The sequence below is a fragment of the Dermacentor silvarum genome, chromosome 3 (genome assembly GCF_013339745.2).
Source record: "Dermacentor silvarum isolate Dsil-2018 chromosome 3, BIME_Dsil_1.4, whole genome shotgun sequence".
Taxonomy (NCBI): domain Eukaryota; kingdom Metazoa; phylum Arthropoda; class Arachnida; order Ixodida; family Ixodidae; genus Dermacentor; species Dermacentor silvarum.
In genome coordinates this window covers 140,311,217-140,328,606 of record NC_051156.1, presented here as the reverse complement: position 1 = coordinate 140,328,606, position 17,390 = coordinate 140,311,217, and the positions used below count along the sequence as shown (strand labels likewise).

At 49.3% G+C, this 17,390-nt stretch overlaps 1 protein-coding gene across 4 annotated transcripts in view; it reads left to right on the top strand.

Moving 5' to 3' along the window:
• Positions 1–17,390, top strand: part of LOC119445832 (protein-tyrosine sulfotransferase 1) — a 484,648-nt gene that overhangs the window by 277,008 nt on the left and 190,250 nt on the right. Inside the window, exon 1 of one of the 4 annotated variants that reach the window (XM_037710131.1) lies at positions 4,934–4,991. The exons of the other annotated variants lie outside the window; for them this stretch is intronic. The gene's annotated coding sequence lies outside the window, so the exon portion shown is untranslated. Of the gene's footprint in view, positions 1–4,933; positions 4,992–17,390 lie in introns of those variants that run through there. 4 annotated transcript variants of the gene reach the window in all.

Below are 17,390 nucleotides of genomic sequence, written 5' to 3'. Positions count from 1 at the left end.
TTCACCCTGCTTTCTGATTTAACTATACAATTATAGTCAATATTGCTTTGCGACCTCTCGGTTTTATTGCGAAATCGGCGCCGTATAAAGCGCACGTTTACGCAAGTGGTGGTCTATATAGTCACTTGAATGTCGCTGCAGTGCAAGAAAGCCAGAACACACACACACACACACACACACACACACACACACACACACACACACACACATATATATATATATATATATATATATATATATATATATATATATATATATATATATATATATATGCGTGGCCGTATTGCTCTTACTGTACTCGTGCCGCGTGACCCCGTATTATTATTGTTTAGATATATGTTTGAAGACAGCCATGTAGCTGAACGCTTCCTTGCGGAATGCGTCGTCCACGCCGGGTGCAATGTATGCGGACTTTGCACCACCACTCTTGTACGCTGATGGCTGTTTTCTCACTCCGTCACGAAATGCTCGGTGGCAATGACATTGTCACGAGTGTCGCCAGGGAGCGAGCTTCTCGGGCTGTCGAGAAAGCTCTCGCATAGTGCTCTTGAGAGAAAAGTTTAAAAAAGGAGAGAGCACGCAGCTATAGCGGGGGGCGTCACGACGAAGCCCTTGAAGTACTGAGCTGTATGGGGGATGCGACCGCAAGCGCAGCTTGCGGCTCGACGTCGTGATAGATTTCAGCCTAATTCTCTCTTGCGGAAGCCACTCAAAATGGAGTCGACCGCGCGACCCTTATAATTTGCAACAACGTCTCCGCTGCGTCCTTCCACACGCCGTTGTCGAGGTTTCTTATCATTGCCTTTGTGCTTTTTGTGTGTGTGTGTATTTTTATGCCTCTTTTTTCTTGCATAAAGCAGACAAAAATGAATGAATGAATGATCAGTTCAAATGTTTTGGCACACCCGAACTGAGACGGTTCCACGGATGACAGTTCCTTATGTGGCAGCGGTGCAATAGTTGATGCGTGAGGTTGGTACACGATACCGACATCTCGTTCAGCGGAGGCTTTGCATTTTCTAGCGGCCATCGTCGTCATCATCGGCCGCCTTTTATTTATGGCGCGCTCATGCGCATGGGCATGCGCTTGTGCCTCGTTCCTCGTGCTGCGAGGTCAGAAGAAGAGAAGAAGAATAAAATATAATCTCTTCTGCTCCTGCCATCGGCCTGGACGGTTCCTTGTTATTTCGCTCGCAGAATCACGCATTGTTATATTGGACTTAACCTTTGTCCGCGTAGTCGCTGATTGCGTTCGATGTTTGCGCGCGAGAATTGCGCTATTCATGCTTGCGCCTCGCGCATGTATACACTTGGAAAGGTTTACGTTCTAAACGCGATAACTTTAACAACACTATATATGTTCATATTCAGACAAAGAGACAGTTCATTTGTGATCTGAAAACACAAAACAAATGGGCTATAGGAAAAAAAAGAAAAAAAGAAAAGGTTGCTCATTAGGCAACATGGCTGTGCATGCTGTCATCCCCACGCATATGTAATGTTTTTTTTTTATTTTATTTTGTGTTATCTAAATTTTTTTGCCTTGAATAATGGAAATATCCGCCGGAGTTTCGATGTCCTTGTAATTTTTCAGCAGGTCGAAAGTTGACATCAATGGCGGTTACAGGATCGAACTGTTTACAGATGGATGCAAGAGAGTTTGCTGTTGAACTAGTTGGTACGTGGTATTTATAACGCAAACGGCGCAAAAGACATGAACAGAGGTCGACAGACAGCGTTTTGTCGGTTTCTCTCTCTTCCCTTTCTTTGCGCTGTTTCAGTTGTAAATACAGGTGACTGCAGAGCGACATGATTACGTTCCAGCATCTATAAAATTACGCGTTGCACCTACATTGAGTGTATATCGCTATACTTTAAATTTCTGATAACGTCGATGCCAGCGTCAGACTTGGCGAAATATCACCATTCTATCCAAGCTTGCCCGGCTGCTACCATTATCTAAGATAAAGAACTCGGGTTACCTATAAAATGGACAATAAGCACGTTTACAAATTCGTCGTGTTTTTAGTATTCCTTCGTTCCCTAAGCGCGCCTTCGTTGCACGAATTAACGAAATTTTACTTATGGCAGTCAATGGACTGTATACGCGTAGTAATCGCATAGTTAGTTATATAGGTTGTAATAACACGATAAGTGCCAAACCGCGCAAATTACTTATGTAAATTTTACTGCGGTCATGCGGTGCTCTTAAGCTTCATAAACATAACGGAGGCATCATAGCAACTCTATAAAGCAAAAACATCGGGGTAACGACTGTTAACTTTGAATGCGAGAACTAGCACGATTGTAAACGTTACTTTTGCGCAAGAAGATGCACACCAAATTGGCTGTTAAATTATTGCACCTTGGCTGATTGGTGTTTGTGAGCCGATCAACCGTTACAGGCCACTGATAAAGATAAAAACAGAGTCCAAATGTGATACCGCTCTATTTTTAAAGCAGTGCCTCTGTACCCTTGAGCGCACGGCTACTGAACAGATAATTTTTTTTTAGAGCGAACTCTCTTTTCTTTCTTTGTTCCTTTATTGTTCAGTTCTGTTATTGTTGCATGTAACGACGTCGTTACATGCCACGATAACGGTAGCGGCGGCCTCTGCCACGTCGTGTATGTATCTGTCCCCCTGTCCGTCGTCGTATGACGTGTTTTTTGACAATTAATACATTCACGAACTACTCTGACACGTCCAAAAGACTTCCGTGATTGGACATTTCTCCGCGACAATTTTCTCCGTATCACGTGTTTCGCCCACCCCAACGGTGGCCAATAAGGAAACACTGTTGCGTATATAACCCATGAGAGCACTTCAGTGAATACGGTTCCCGGAGGTGCGTTCGAACTAACTGCGGCCGATCATTTCGTAATTTCTAACTCGCGCTGCTCGGGATACGCGTACAAAAGCAGAAGCATTTAAGCGAGAACCAAACGAAAGGCGTAACGCTTTTTCGAAGCGCTATTAAACTTGAATAATCGGCGCGGACAGCTGCCAGGGTGTTTCTGTTCATATATCTTCGGCGCGTATACGACGCGTCGCTTCGAATTCTGAGATGAATTTTGAAATTAATAGCGCCTCGCAAGTGGTGCCCATGTTTCTGACAAAACTTTAATATAGCCGCCGTGCATCAAAGCAGTTTCAGCGAGCCGCTGTCCGGCGGCTCGCTGAAATTGTCCAACAACGCATTTGCGAATTCTCGAGCGGGAACCTGCGTCCACTTCGCGTGCACTTGTGCCTTTCATGCTATACTCGCGGACAACTTTCTGTGGCAATGAAGGGAAAGCTACGGAGGCAGAGCGCGCAGAAGCGAGAGCGCTTCTGAAAAGAGTCCCTCGTTTTAATCCACGTTGGTTTAGGCTGGGGAAGAGAAAACATAAACAGCTTATTAACAACAGTTAAATAAGACAGAACACACCACTGAGCGTAAAAGTTTACTTATGTTGCGGCTTTTACCTTCCGCGTCTGGGGAAACGCGAAACCGTCGCACTTGAAGGCTGCGTCGATTCAGCGTCCGTTCCGAGCAACCAAAAGCACTGTCAAACGCTGCCGGACTACTTGGCGCGCTAACACATGTGCAGCATCCACGCACCCGTAGCTCTCCCTTCATTGCCACAGAAAGTGGTCCGCGAGCATAGTCATACGCACGCGTGTACCCGTGGTTTTCGCTCGTCGCTCGTCCGCACAGTCTCTTATCTCTCCCACGCGCAAGCAAGGAAGCGGGAAGCCAGCGCCGGAAGGAGCGGGGGGGGGGGGGGGGGGGGGGCACTTCTACGCTGCCAACAACCGCGCTCGTCGTTCGTTCGACCGCACCGTCTCTTATCTCCACACGGCTCTGACCTTTATGCGCATTCGCCGCTCAGTTTCCGTTGAAGCGATAGACCGCGCGTACCTTCGCCCCTTGCTGCGGCGTATATATCCGCTCGCTGCCAGCGTTTTGACGGTCGTTGTCTGCAGTCATTCAGTGTGATCTATTCATGTTTGTTTGTGCGCGCTCACACCACGCTTGTTCATTCAGTTAGCAATAGTCGGGCCACATTTTCCAACGCACGCTACACATGTAATGCTGCCCGGATCGGCAGTGCAGCGCTACAGGTGTGTCCCTTCGCACGCGCTGCCCACGGGAAGCGCTTCTCATCAACACCACCGTTTCACACGCGCCTTCTCGTGGTCATCGGCTATCTGTTACTAACGCTTTTACGCGCTCCCTTACTGTATGACCCTGTGTTGCTATATTCATCGCTTCGCCCTTAGGGCGAACTGTACCTTTTTTATGATCTGCTCAACCTTTTGCCTTTCCTCACTAACAACTTCTACTTATTGCGATAGGCAAGTATATGGACACTCCAAGCCGGATTTTCTGCCGTCGCGCGCCGTCGTTCGTCGCCGTGAGGTTCGTATTACCGTCAACGGCGATGGAAGCGTCGCCGCGCTCCGGACGCTGTATGTGCGATTAAAAGGGCGCGAGGGACGCGCGCTTTCACGGGGAGCGAACGCACGTCGGAGAGCAAACGCGCGTTCTGCGCCGTGCTCCCTGAAGTGCTGCAGAATTAGCGTCTCGTTCCTCCTTTCCATATATAGAGAGCAAACGCTACTTTTTCCGTCGCGCGAAAGGCTGGGGGGGGGGGGGACGGGAGGGAGGGGAGGCAACGTTTAGCTGCGGCACCAAATACGTATTTATATAAAAACGCCGCGCGCGTTCGGTGCGAACGCGGGCAAACACCGACGGCGTCGACGACAGTTCTGCGCGTTGCTGGTGCTGCTGCATGTACAAGTTTATACAGCTGATAAAGCTACTATCCTTACTGCGTATAGCTCTCTACTAATTTGCTATCGCAATTGGTGCTTCGCCTTTTGGGTGAAACTGCGACATTTTTTTTCTTTTCTTCCCTCGCTTACGACACCTTTATTTTTCTCTATGCAGTGAAAGTGCGCGCGCGTTTTCGAGCGTGCTGCGGCGCGGGGCCTGTCTAACCGAAGGTGAGTTTTTTTTTCTCTCTGCATTCTGTGTCACTTCATATACATATCGAAGCTCGCCGCGCTGTATGTGCCCGCTGGAAGCAAACCGGCGGTACGTAAAGTTTTCATGGTGTTCGCGGCCAATTCCGTGGCCCGCGAATTGAGCTCTTCGTATAGAGCAGCCGCCAGGCATGGCGTTTTCTTGGATGTGCATTTTATTGCGATAGCAATTATATGGACACTCCAGGTATATTTTTGCCGTCGCCATCGCCGTGAGGTTCCGTATAAAGTCCGAGGGCTATAACACCGTCGCAGCGCGCCCTACGCTGTGTGTGCGAGTGAAAGCGTGCGAGGGGAGCCGACGATCGTGGCTCAATCTCGCCTGCGCGAAAGAGAGGAAAGCTACCAGGAAGCGCGCCGTCTTCCGTCACGCGCGAGGCACCTAACGTTGCGAGGCATCGGGGGTGGAAGGAGGGAGGGGTGTGGGGGTGCATTCAATTCCGCCGGCTGCAACTACGTATGCGGCGGCTGCGCGCGGCCGTATCTTGAGAGCGATCTGCGTTGGGGGCGCACTTTAGGGGCGTCGGCGGCTCATAGCTTTGTACGTGCTGTGGGTTCTCGGCGCCCAGTTCGCGCTGAAGCGATAGACCGCACGAAGGTAAAGGCCAAGATAGTCCAGCGCTTTCGGCGCGCCAGCCGCGACAGGCGAAGTCGGATACGCTACGCCAGCCACGCCAGCCTGTGGAAGAACTTGCCTCCTCTACAGTTCGGCGCGCACGCCGCGCGAGGCTAGCGCCATCTCTGTGTGTGGCAGCGCAACTTCACGGCCGCGCGATCCATGGCGCATGCGCATTCTCACTTTCTGACAGAATGTGCCCGCGCGGTCCGAGCTGCGCGGTTTTTTTTTTCTTTTCTTTTTTTTTTTTTACAAGAGAAGACACTTTATTTCAGACAACCAACATACATAGTTGCCTAGGGGCCAGTCATGCATAAATATAAACATAAGTTCGACAAGAAAGCACATCGTGATTTTTTACATACGCAAGCACACACACACAAAACAAAAAAAAAACAGCCTTATACACAGGTCTCAGTGTGCTGCTTGACTGCCTTCACGGCATGGCGTTAACTTGTCCTGTAAGCCAGAAAGATTGCAGTCCTAGTGCTAGTGCGTCGGCTACGTCAAAAGCGGAAGCGAAACATGTGCATACATTCTCGCTTGCGTTGTCATCGTCCACGGACGTTGAGAAAGCCACAGCCGCGCTTTCACTACGAGCGCCGCAAGCCGCCATTTTGCTTACTGCCCACTGCCCCTACAGCGCGCAGTGCATTCTGGTCTAGCGGCAGCCGCGGAGCAGTTTGTTTTACAGGAACGAGATGGCGCTCACGGCGGCGCGCCATGCCTCTCCTCAGCGACCGCGCACGAATACGAAACCATTACTGCTTTTACCTTGCTTCTGTGCGATCAGCTGTCGAAAATGCAACTGAGTTTTCGCTAACACACTGTGCTCCAATCATGCTAGATTGAACCATGTGGATTGAAGACGTGTGCAGTAGTTGGCTGCAAAAATAGTGACTGGCATGAATAGAATAGAATGAATCTGTGTGACCAAGTTGGCGGACCGCTGCTGCAATTGTCCGAACGTGTTACCAGCACTTCGTGATGTACGGCTTTCCTCGGGGATACAGAAATTTGCTCATCCGCCAGCCTTGTATCGCTAACCTTCAAAGAAAGGGCTTCATCCCCAGAACGTCAGAAAGAGTGAGTACCACTTGTTAAACCATGACAAATGGAGTGGCGCCGCTTCCTGCCATAGTAAGTTTCGCGCACGTAATCTATACACATCTATCCCAAATGGCAGGAAAACTTATGGCTACTCTATCGCCGACGTATCAAGAATAAGTTAATGGGCGTACATTTGAATATATGCGCACTGTATACGCACAATAAATGACAGACTACACCTATGGCGCACGAATGGTCGAAGCTGAATATTTCGTGACTGGTCCACAAGAGTAAGCGAGTTACTAGCTGTAATATATATTTGCTACAAGGTATTACAATGTACCAAACAGCTACGTTGCAAACCTTGTGCGCAGCAAGAACAAATCTATCGGAACTGAGCACACCCGCGAGCGATTAGGCAGAAAATAATCAGATAGTGGCCGCACCGAGAAACTTCACTGAGTCAGAAACTGAGAAGCCACTGCTTCAAAATATTTTCCGAATAAAGAACAAAGAGCAAACACACTAATCCTGACTGAATTAATAATCGGAAAGCTTGGCTAGCTTGGAATACACATTTAGCCCCACTTTTAGAACAAGCACCATATACGCTGCTTGCCCCCTTTGGACATATCTTAATCAGCTCCGAAAGCGCTTTCGCATTTTCTCTGAAGCTGTGATCAAAGCTTCGTGTCGTCCACCTAGTCACCGTATACGATATCTCCGAAAACAGAGGTTTTCTAAGCCGCGCCGGCGTCATACACTTCCATTGTAAACAAGGAGCCAACGGAGGCAGTTGAGGCAAGCAATGGACGCGTCACCACGTGATCAAACATGGCAGCGCCCATCGGATCGCCGCGAAAAGGGTCAATAGAACATGTTCTATCTCCGCGCCGGCGGCGCTGAGCGCGCCAGACGCAGCTGGGCACGCCGGCTACGCCGTGACGCCGGACTGTAGATTGTGCACTTTTCACCGGCGTTGCTTAACCGCGCCGCGCGTGGCCGCGCGCGCGTTGCGCCGGGCTATATCTTGCCCTTAATTTCGCTCGCTGCTGTTGCCGCGTTTCCTCACGCCAGCGTTTTGACAAAGGGTGTCCGCGGTCATCGCGTATGATGTGTTCATTTTTTGCGGTGCAGCGCTGACATCATGCTTGTTAATTTGGTTAGCAAGCGAATGTTTACAAGTTGATACGGCCGATAAAAGTACTATCCTTACTTCCTATGACTCTTTGTTAATTTGATATCGTAATCCATGCTTCGCCTTCCGGGCGAAACTGCGAGTTTTTTTACGAGTGATTTTTTTAGGCTCTTTGGTGAAGACTAAATTACTTGCGCTATGCTATATTTTTTCCCTTCCTTTCGTTCATAAACCGCAAAGCAGCTGTCCGGCCGCCTTGTCCTCCCCCCCCCCCCCCCCCCTCTTCCGCGGAATCGCTCCAAGTGATTCCTCCTAAAAAGGCGTTGCATACGTGGAGGCGCCTGTTCGACGTCCTCTCTCTCTCTCTCTCTCTGTCTTTCTTTAAATATTTATCTCGTGGGCGATCGAAACTTCGTGAACTTAAGAAAACGACCCTGTACGGTATTGACTCGTTGGTCAATATATAGTTGACGCGTCGAAGGAATCCGGAAGTGGGTTCAGTAGTCGAGTCAACTTTACCTATATATGGTTGGATGACCGTGCAGGTAGGTCCTATTCTATATACCGTTGCGTTGCATTTTATCGAATCCAGCGCGCCGGGGGCGGAAGTTGAGGCAACATCTCTATTAAGTTGCGCCTACGAGAACTAAAAGGTTTGGCGAGCTTGCACGGCTTCATAGATTGATCAAACGGCGCGAGAACAGGGCCGAAATGCGCGTACGTCGCGCCGACAATGCAGGTTCTTCCGTATGTGGCAGATACATATGCTGGGGCCGTGTTTACTATAACGATTGTTTTCATTCTCCGTTATGTCTTAGTTATTCTTTGTCATTGGCTCTCGCGATATGGCGGCGCCCTCGCTGTCGGCGTCAGGAGCTCGGCAGTAGGGACGCTACGAAACGAATTGCACTCCCGTAGCGCCATAAGCTGACTACGAGAGTGCATATACTTCTGAGGTTACAGTTCATCGAATCGTGTCGCCGCTGCTATAGAGAGAAACGGAATTAAATATTCTTTGCTGGGGCTACTAACTTGCAATATATTTAAGGCATATACTAAGGCCAATGAATCCAAAAAAAGAAAAAGAAGGAAGAGATCGGAAATTTAATTCCCACGGCACATATCTATAGTATATATACACGAATGAGATTTGGGTTCGTTTCCCGCCGGTGGCAAGTTTCCTTTTCGTCCACTCTCATATTCCCTTTCTCTTTGTCATTTCTAAATGTTAATTGAAATGCTTTCCTCGCCTTCATTGTCTGTTTGGCTCCGTGTAGTTGTACCACTATATTAGTAAATCATGTTCTCCAGTTAAGAGTCGTGGAATTACCTAAAAGCCAATAGTCTCTGCACGGGATCCCACTGTCCCTTGCGGTTAACGCTTATTTTCTGCTTATAATTTTCCTATGGCGACGCTCTCGGCCGGTTTTCCCACTTACACACGGCCGGCTCTCTGTAGCTTTCGCCTGTATTTCTACGCTCGCTTAATTGTAAGCACCAGCTGTTTTCCGCAAAGAAGGTTTGCGGAGCATTCGCCGGCGAGACAGCTTTGCGGCGAGAGGATGCGGGGCCCGGAACTCGCGAACACCTCGGTCCGTATGTTATTCACGAAAAGATCTTAAGCTAGAATTGTTAGTAAGATGAAAACTTCGGCCAATGCTGACGCTGGACATATAATTAGCGAAGACCGCCGCCGGCCACTGGCACGGGCCACTTACGAACGGAAAAAAAAGCTTTCTGAATTCGCGGTCCCAGAAACGGCCAGGGCTTCGACGTGGCTCACTCTCCCATCCGAACCGAAGCGAAAGACTGCTTTCTTTTTCATTTTTTTTTGTTACTTACAGGATAACCGAACAGGAATAGAAAATAAGTAGAAGTACGAACAAGAAGAAAAGAAATAAAGTCAAGGGAACGCTCAGTGGGAAAACAATAGCGCTTTCGATATTTCTCAGTTGCTTCCGTCTGGTCTTTCTTGCTTACCGATCGATCGCGCATTCGGGAATACCGTGGCCCGCGGGCAGGCCGTTTCACTACTTGGCATTCCCGTTATTCTTCGCCTTCTCGAAGCAGGACGAGCCTCGCGGGACTCTTGTGTAGCCTGTAAGCGAAAGTCCCTTTCCGATAGAGGCTCCGCGGGCGTTAGCCACGTGCGGCATCGTTGCGGCTTCGATGTTGCTTCTTTCAGCGCCCGTGTGTAGAAAAAAAGAAAAGTTTTGGAAGCTCAACTTATTCTCCTCCTCATCTTCCTTCCTCATCCTCCTCCTCCTCCAGCCCTCATCATTATTATGTTTTTGGAAACGTGCTCCCGCTGTGAAGGGACACGCGTGTCACTTCCATTCCTGCAGCCATGCTTGCTCTTTCCTCGGTCTAGCTATATAGCCCTGGCACATTGCTTCCTTTCAACGCGTACGTAGCCTACGGGAAAGCCGTTGCAGTTACGCGCCCGAAGAAGCAGGGAGCATGCAGGAAGGAGTGAGGGTCCCGCAAGTGTTCGCGAAATAACGCTGGCGTTTCGCTCGCGAGAGGGCTCTGCGGAATGCTTTTACGTAGGGAGCCTACATGCAAGCGCTGTTTTAAAACAGCGCTTGCATGTAGGCTCCCTACTTTTACGTATACACGATGTTTGGGAAAGGAGTCCCCGATATTATAATGAAACTGCGTCTATATTAGGTTGTCGGTCGTGCGCCCACGTTTCTCTTCGGCGTCGTTTGGTGCGAGCGATGAGTTCGGAGAGGCGAGTGATATGCGCCGTCGTTTGGGGCCGGCAGTTTCGCCTCTCTTTCTGTCTCCCTGTTTGCTGGTCTTTTTATGATTTTTTTTCCTATCGTGCATTACCCTTTCTGCGTCGCTCGTTCTTGCATGGTGATACGCCGTCCGCAGCATTGCCATTCTTTATAACCGGCGGAGCGTTATTCGAAAGACAAGTGCACCTACGGGTCGCGTGCGCCGTCGCGCGTTGCGCGTTTCGGACAGATGGAGAGAGAGAAAGCAGGGGCACGTGGATGACAATTCGCCTCTTCGGCAAATTGGAAGTCTGCCTTCCATTTGTCGTTCCTGCATTCCGTGTCTTCCCGTAGATCTTTCTTTCTTTCTTTCTTTCTTTCTTTCTTTCTTTCTTTCTTTCTTTCTTTCTTTCTTTCTTTCTTTCTTTCTTTCTTTCATGCTTGCTTGCTTGCTTGAAAGGGTGGGGGGGGGGGGGGGGTAGAAACTGTTACTTGAATCTTTATTTCTCTCCATCTTCCTGTCGTTACTTCCATCCCGTCCGTGTCCCAGCTCCGTCGCTTGCAGGTTTATGCGTGTAGCACTCCGGTGAAATGCCCCGACGAGGACGTCTCGTACCCGTATAGTGAATTGCCTCTAGTTGAACGTGATGCTCGAGGCCAGAATAAGGTAGAAATAGATGAAGAAACGCGGAAATTGTGCCGTTTTATTTCTACGTCCGGTACGGCTCTATTCCCCACGGTGCTCGTCACCGTGTGGGAGAGGGTTGAGAGCGATGTCCCCGCGGTCTGGGAGCGCGCCATGAATATAAAAACATTATACCAGAGATGGTGACGCAGCGCGCAAGTGCACGCTTTGGCAAGGTGGACCTGGTAGATCTCTCGTTCGTCGTCAATGCATGCTGGTAAGTGCTGCTGCAAAAAGGAGGGTCAATTTAACAATGATAGAAACACACACACACACGCACGCACACGCACGCACGCACGCACGCACGCACGCACGCAACGAGGAAATAATAAATAAATAAATGGTTCAATAGAAACACATTAGACAGAAAGCAGACGTACATATACAATAAGCATAAACATTGATAAGTATATGTATTGCGATATAGGTACGATTGCAGATACAGATACCCTGGCATGCCGGTTTCTGATAAGCGCTGGCGATAAAGAAGTGTGAAAGCGTGATATCACGGAGGAGCGGCGGCGCTGTCGTCGTGTACACAAGTTCGATCCACATAGGTCGATCGCGAAGCTTCCTGCGAAAAGCGGTTCAGAACCAATTGTCACCGACATCAGCAAGGGTGGTTATGGGAGCAGCGATTGAAGCGCGACTATGTTTGGAGGGAATAAACACTGGGAAAGAAAAAAGCGCCTTTTAATTAAAGCGAGACGCAGTTAGATTCATTCAACGAAAATAAAATTCCTAATTCATTTTATATACGCATGGCGAGAAAGGATACAACTCTATTTTACTAGATCATTATCAATAAATACCTTTTTTTCAGCGCCCACCGTGAGAGCGCCCATCGATAGCGGCGGGCGTTGGCGCCGCTATCACTTGCAATGCCATGCAACTCTTGGAGTGCGTGGAAAGGCGCGCTCGTAAAGTTAACCTGTTACAATACGCCCCCCTCACATGTTGTCTTGTGTTGCATGTCGACGTTTGTCTGAAATAGGTGACGCGTGTAGTTTTATTGTTTCTTAACCTGTGCAGTCAAAAGTAGTCAGTTGCGACCGTCAGATACTTGTTTACTTTAGTTGTTTTCGTTCGACAGCGCTGGACGACGTGCTTGGCGTCCGACGAAAGGACGAGCACTCTACGCAATCTACGCCCAAAGCGTTCGTCGGCCTCCAAAGAAAGTATGTTCTCTGCAGCGATGCGATTTCGGCACCCGTACGGCTGACCTTTTCCTGCGTAGCTTTCCGCGCTGAAATTTCGGAACGCCCATCAACTCGAATGGCGGGGCATTTGAATATACAGCTTTAATGGCAGGCCTCCGAATACAAATTTCGCGCCATATGAGAACAAAATGACGTCACTTCTGTTTTTAACGGATATGACGTCAAATTATTTTTATTGCGATAGCAATTATATGGACACTCCAAAGCAGATTTCTGCCGTCGGCGTCGCCGTCGCCGTGAGGTTCCGTATGACGTCAATGGAGATGAAATCGTCGCCGCGCGCCGCCGAACGCTGTATGTGTGAGTGAAAGGGCGCGAGGGACGCGCGCTTTCACGGGGAGTGAACGCAAGGCGGAGAACAAACGCGCGTTCTGCGCCGTGCTCCCTTAAAGCCTGCAGAATTAAGCATCTCTTTCCTCCTTTACAATCACCATATATGTAGAGCAAACGCGACTTCTTCAGACACGCGGAAGGCCGTGGGGGGGGGGGGGGGAGGGAAAGGAGGCGGTGAGAAGGTGGTAATGACTTCCGACGCTGCTCGACGAGTGTCCCGTTCTGATCTCGTCGAAAACCTCCGAGCCGCCCCCAGAGGCACCTGCAACAGTCACCAACGCCGCGCGCGTTTTGTGCGAACGCGGGCAAAACGCCGACGGCGTCGACAACAGTTCTGTGTGTTGCCGGTGCTGCTGCATGTCCAAGTTTGTACAGCTGATAAAACTACTATCCTTATTCCGTATAGCTCTCTACAAATTTGCTATCGCAATTGATGCTTCGCCTTTCGGGTGAAACTGCGACAACTTTTTTTGTTCCGCCGGAAGTGTTCCCTCCTCACACAGATGGCGCTAAGCCCCATGAACCGCCGATAAGCCGCCATGTTTTGATCGTATGGGCTTCTATGGAAGCTTCGCTACCAGGTGTATTTACCTTAACTATAGTGTACTATAGAATACTAATCTAGTACACTATAATAGAACTGCTCGAAGTCTTCGTTCTCGAGGCGTGATAAGCGAGGCTGCAGCCGTTTACCATTCGCGCTGTTGCAGTTATCTGACCAACTATAAGATGCCTTGAAGCATTTGGCGGCTTGGCCTTGATTCATAAGCGTCGGAACATGTATCTCGTCAGGATACACCAGTGGGGCGAAGCAGCACGCTGCAACTATACGTGCTTTTCGCTCGGCCGTTTATTTCGCGGGGCGCGCTCTTCCGCGTAATCTTTACGGCTTCGGTTCGCGCGTGCGTAGGGAACACGTACCATATCTCAGCTGCTCACTTCGTATTACGTACGCGCCGATCCATCTTTCGTTTGGAGATCTTATCGAAGCACTTTTGCACCGCCTGGGAGCGTGTGAGGACCCGCGAAGCAGTCTCGGAAGCGCGGGTGATCAGGTTGCTAATACCGCGGAGAAAGAAAGCAAGCGATCAAGAAAGAAAGAAAGAAAGAAAGAAAGAAAGAAAGAAAGAAAGAAAGAAAGAAAGAAAGAAAGAAAGAAAGAAAGAAAGAAAAGAACGGCAAGAAGCAGCAGCCAAGTGAAGAGCATCAATGAGAGGTGGCCACTGCCGGCGACGCAAGCGTGCAGGAAAGTTTAGCTTTTGTTGTAGAGGCGTTCGTTTTGTTGCAGGAAGTCCCATTACACGCGTGAGACGATTAAGGGCGGAGGGGCGGAGAAATATTTCATCGGCGTCGTCGTACTATAAAGGGTTAGCTGGCTCGGAACAAATGTGCCTCGCCGTAATGAGGTACGTCAGCGGGAGAGGAAGGTCCAACGCAGCATCGCCGTCTTTGTTTTTGAGGCGTGCCGCCGACTAACCTCCTTTTTGTGCGTTTTTGCAGTGCCCTGGCGTATTCCCGAGGCAGGTGCTTTTGCGTTCACTCTGTCCTGCCGTTGATGCTGCTTCCGTTGCTGCTGCCGCCATACCGTATCCGCGCATGCATTGTTCGCGGGTGATGGAGCAATATTGAATGCGGAAGTTTATTTGGGGGTGCGGGCATTTGGTATAGAGATCGTTGGGCGCGCTGTATTATGTGCATGCGCGCAGCTTGCTTATTGCCGTGGTGGCTCTGACTGCGTGACGGTTCTGCTACTGGTTAGCAGATAGGGATCTGCTAACCATTTCGCAAAAGTTACTGCAGGCCAAACACAAGGTAAGTACACCTGGTAGCGAAGCTTCCATAGAAGCCGATACGTTCAAAACATGGCGGCTCATCGGCGGCTCATGGGGCTTAGCGCCATCTTTGTGAGGAGGGAACACTTCCGGCGGAAGAAAAAAATAATGTGACGCCGTATCCGTTAAAAACAGAAGTGACGTCATTTTGTTCTCAAAGGTGCGAATTTTGTTTTCGGGGGCCTGCCATTAGAGCTGCATATTCAAATGCCTCGCCATTCGACGTGATGGGCGTTTCGAGCTTTCAGCGCGGAAACCGATGCAGGAAAAGTTCAGCCATACGGGTGTCGAAACCGCACCCTTGCGCATAAGATACTTTGTTTGGAGGCCGACGAACGCTTAGGGCGTAGAGTGCTCGTTCTTTCGTCGGACGCCAAGCCCGTCGGCCAGCACTGTCCCAGGAAAACAACTAAAGTGAACAATTATCTGCGGTTGCAACTCACTACTTTTGACAGAACAGGTTAAGAAACAATGAAACTACACGCGTCACCAAATTCAGACAAACGTCGACAAGCAAAGCAACACAACATTTCAGGGGGGCGTATTGTAACAGGTGAACTTTATGAGTGCCTCTTTCAGCCCACTTCAAGAGCTGCATTGCATTGCAAGTGATAGCGGCGTCAACGCCCGCCGCTATTGGTTGGTGCTCTTACGGTGGGCGCTGAAAAAAGTTTTTATTGATAATGATCAAGTAAAATAGAGCTGTTCTTTTCTCGCCTAGCGTATATAAAATTTATTAGGAACTTTATTTTCGTTGAATGAGTCTAACTGTGTATCGCTTTAATTAAAAGCGCTTTTTTTCTTTCCCAGTGCTTATTCCCTCCAAACATAGTCGGGCTTCAATCGCTGCTCCCATAACCACCCTTGCAGATGCCGGTGACAATTCGTTCTGGACCGCTTTTCGCCCGAAGCTTCGCGACCATTTGGATCAACCTTGCCAAACACCCGAGGCCGAGCAATGTATGAATTCGTGTGACAACGTCGTGTTGGCGGGCGTTGATCAGCTATCTGCGTACACGGAGGCTTAGACATCTCGAGACACGGTCAGTTTAGCCTAGCGCTGGTGCCGCAGCGCAGCAGGGTGGCCTCAGTTGTGTCAGGTGTGGCTGCTTTGGCCTACTTAGGAACCTGTACGACAGATAGTACGTCTGTTTAACGTAAGCCTTCTCGCATTAAAGAACACCATAGTAGAAATTAATACGAAGGGTACCTGCATAATGACCATAATTACATGAGAGTGGGAGGCAATCAGTGAACGAATGAATCAATCAATCAATCAATCAATCAATCAATCAATCATTTCCTCGTTTTTAAACAGAAATGGTTGACGTTATTTAACGAAGTCGATACACAAGATCATATTGATGCTTCCTAATCCGCATGTACAGCTTATATTAAGTATTCATTACGTATACGAGGCCCGAAACAGCCTTAAGAGGGGTAGGCCCGCGTGTATGTGGAAGCGTGTCGCATTCGACTGCTTTGTATTTGCAAGGTTGCTAGCGTTTCGTATGCAAGCGTGCCCACTCCTTCTTTTCGAGTCCCCACATCATGTTTTTTTTTTTAATTGTCATCGCTTAAGGTCCTTGATTAGCGTTATCTATATATACTCCTTGCATCCTTCGCAGCTGATATCCAGTGCTCAACTTTTTAAATTTTATTCTGATCTCGCTTGTGCAAAATGTACGACGGCTTTGACGAAAGATAAGCCCCCCTTGTCGAAACGGTGTTTCCATGCAGTGACATTCGACTACTCAGTTTTATCAACCCCATGCGTGGTGTCAAAAGCTGTATATACAGTCTGCACGAAGCGCCGTAAGTTGAGAGTTGCACCGCACAGAGTTGAGTGGTCTACGTCAAAGGCTGTCAGTCCTCTTAATGCACGCGAGACTGACAGCGGCGAAGTAGAACCCCTCCTTTTTTTTTTTTATGTGGGTTTGCAAGAGCCCGACGATGCGCGAAACTTCGTCGGTCGCTCAGAGAAAGAAAGTAAACTGCCCGGTCGGTCGAGCTTAGAACTCTGCTGCAGTGCGTCCAAAGGTGGGCCACCGCGCGCGCCATCCAATTTCCGCGGGCGTCTTTATGCATGCCCTGCCCGTTTGTTTATTAGCTGCGCTTTCCGGCCAGCCGGCTGCTGCTTCGTGCGCCCGCGCGTGCATGTGTGCTCGTGCGTGCGCGCGCGTATGCGCAGCCAAGAGGCCGCGCCGCCGAGAGGGCGACGCTCTGCTCCGTGGCTTTCGAAGCCTTCTCGTTACACGCTCCGCTGGCCAAGTTGTGCCGCTCGCAGGGTACGGGCGCCGAGTTCGAGGCGCAGTGTAGAGCTTTGCCCTTCGCGTGGCGTGTCGGGCCCAGGCGGCCACCGAAGCAGCGCGTCTGAACTTCCAACGTAGCATCGCCGGGCACGTATACCGGGTGTTTTATCGTAACCTGAGAACTGTAGTTTAAGAATGAAGTGGCACACCTTAGGTGAATGAGGAGAATGAGATAGCGCGCAGGAACGCGGTCACGTCATTTTTGTTTTCCATATGCGTCGTGCTCTTACAACTTTCAAAGGCGAACTATGCCGTAAAACGAATATTTCAAATTAGGCCTATAGATAAACTTTATTAGCTAACTAATTTCACTTCAACAAATAGTCCAACTGAAGACGACTGCGAGCGAACTGTTGGTTTCCTTCATCTATGTATACTAGTACAGTTTTAATTTTTTGGTTTCCGTTATCTGTTTTGAGTTCGTCACACTCCATGGGCTGCGTGCATGGAG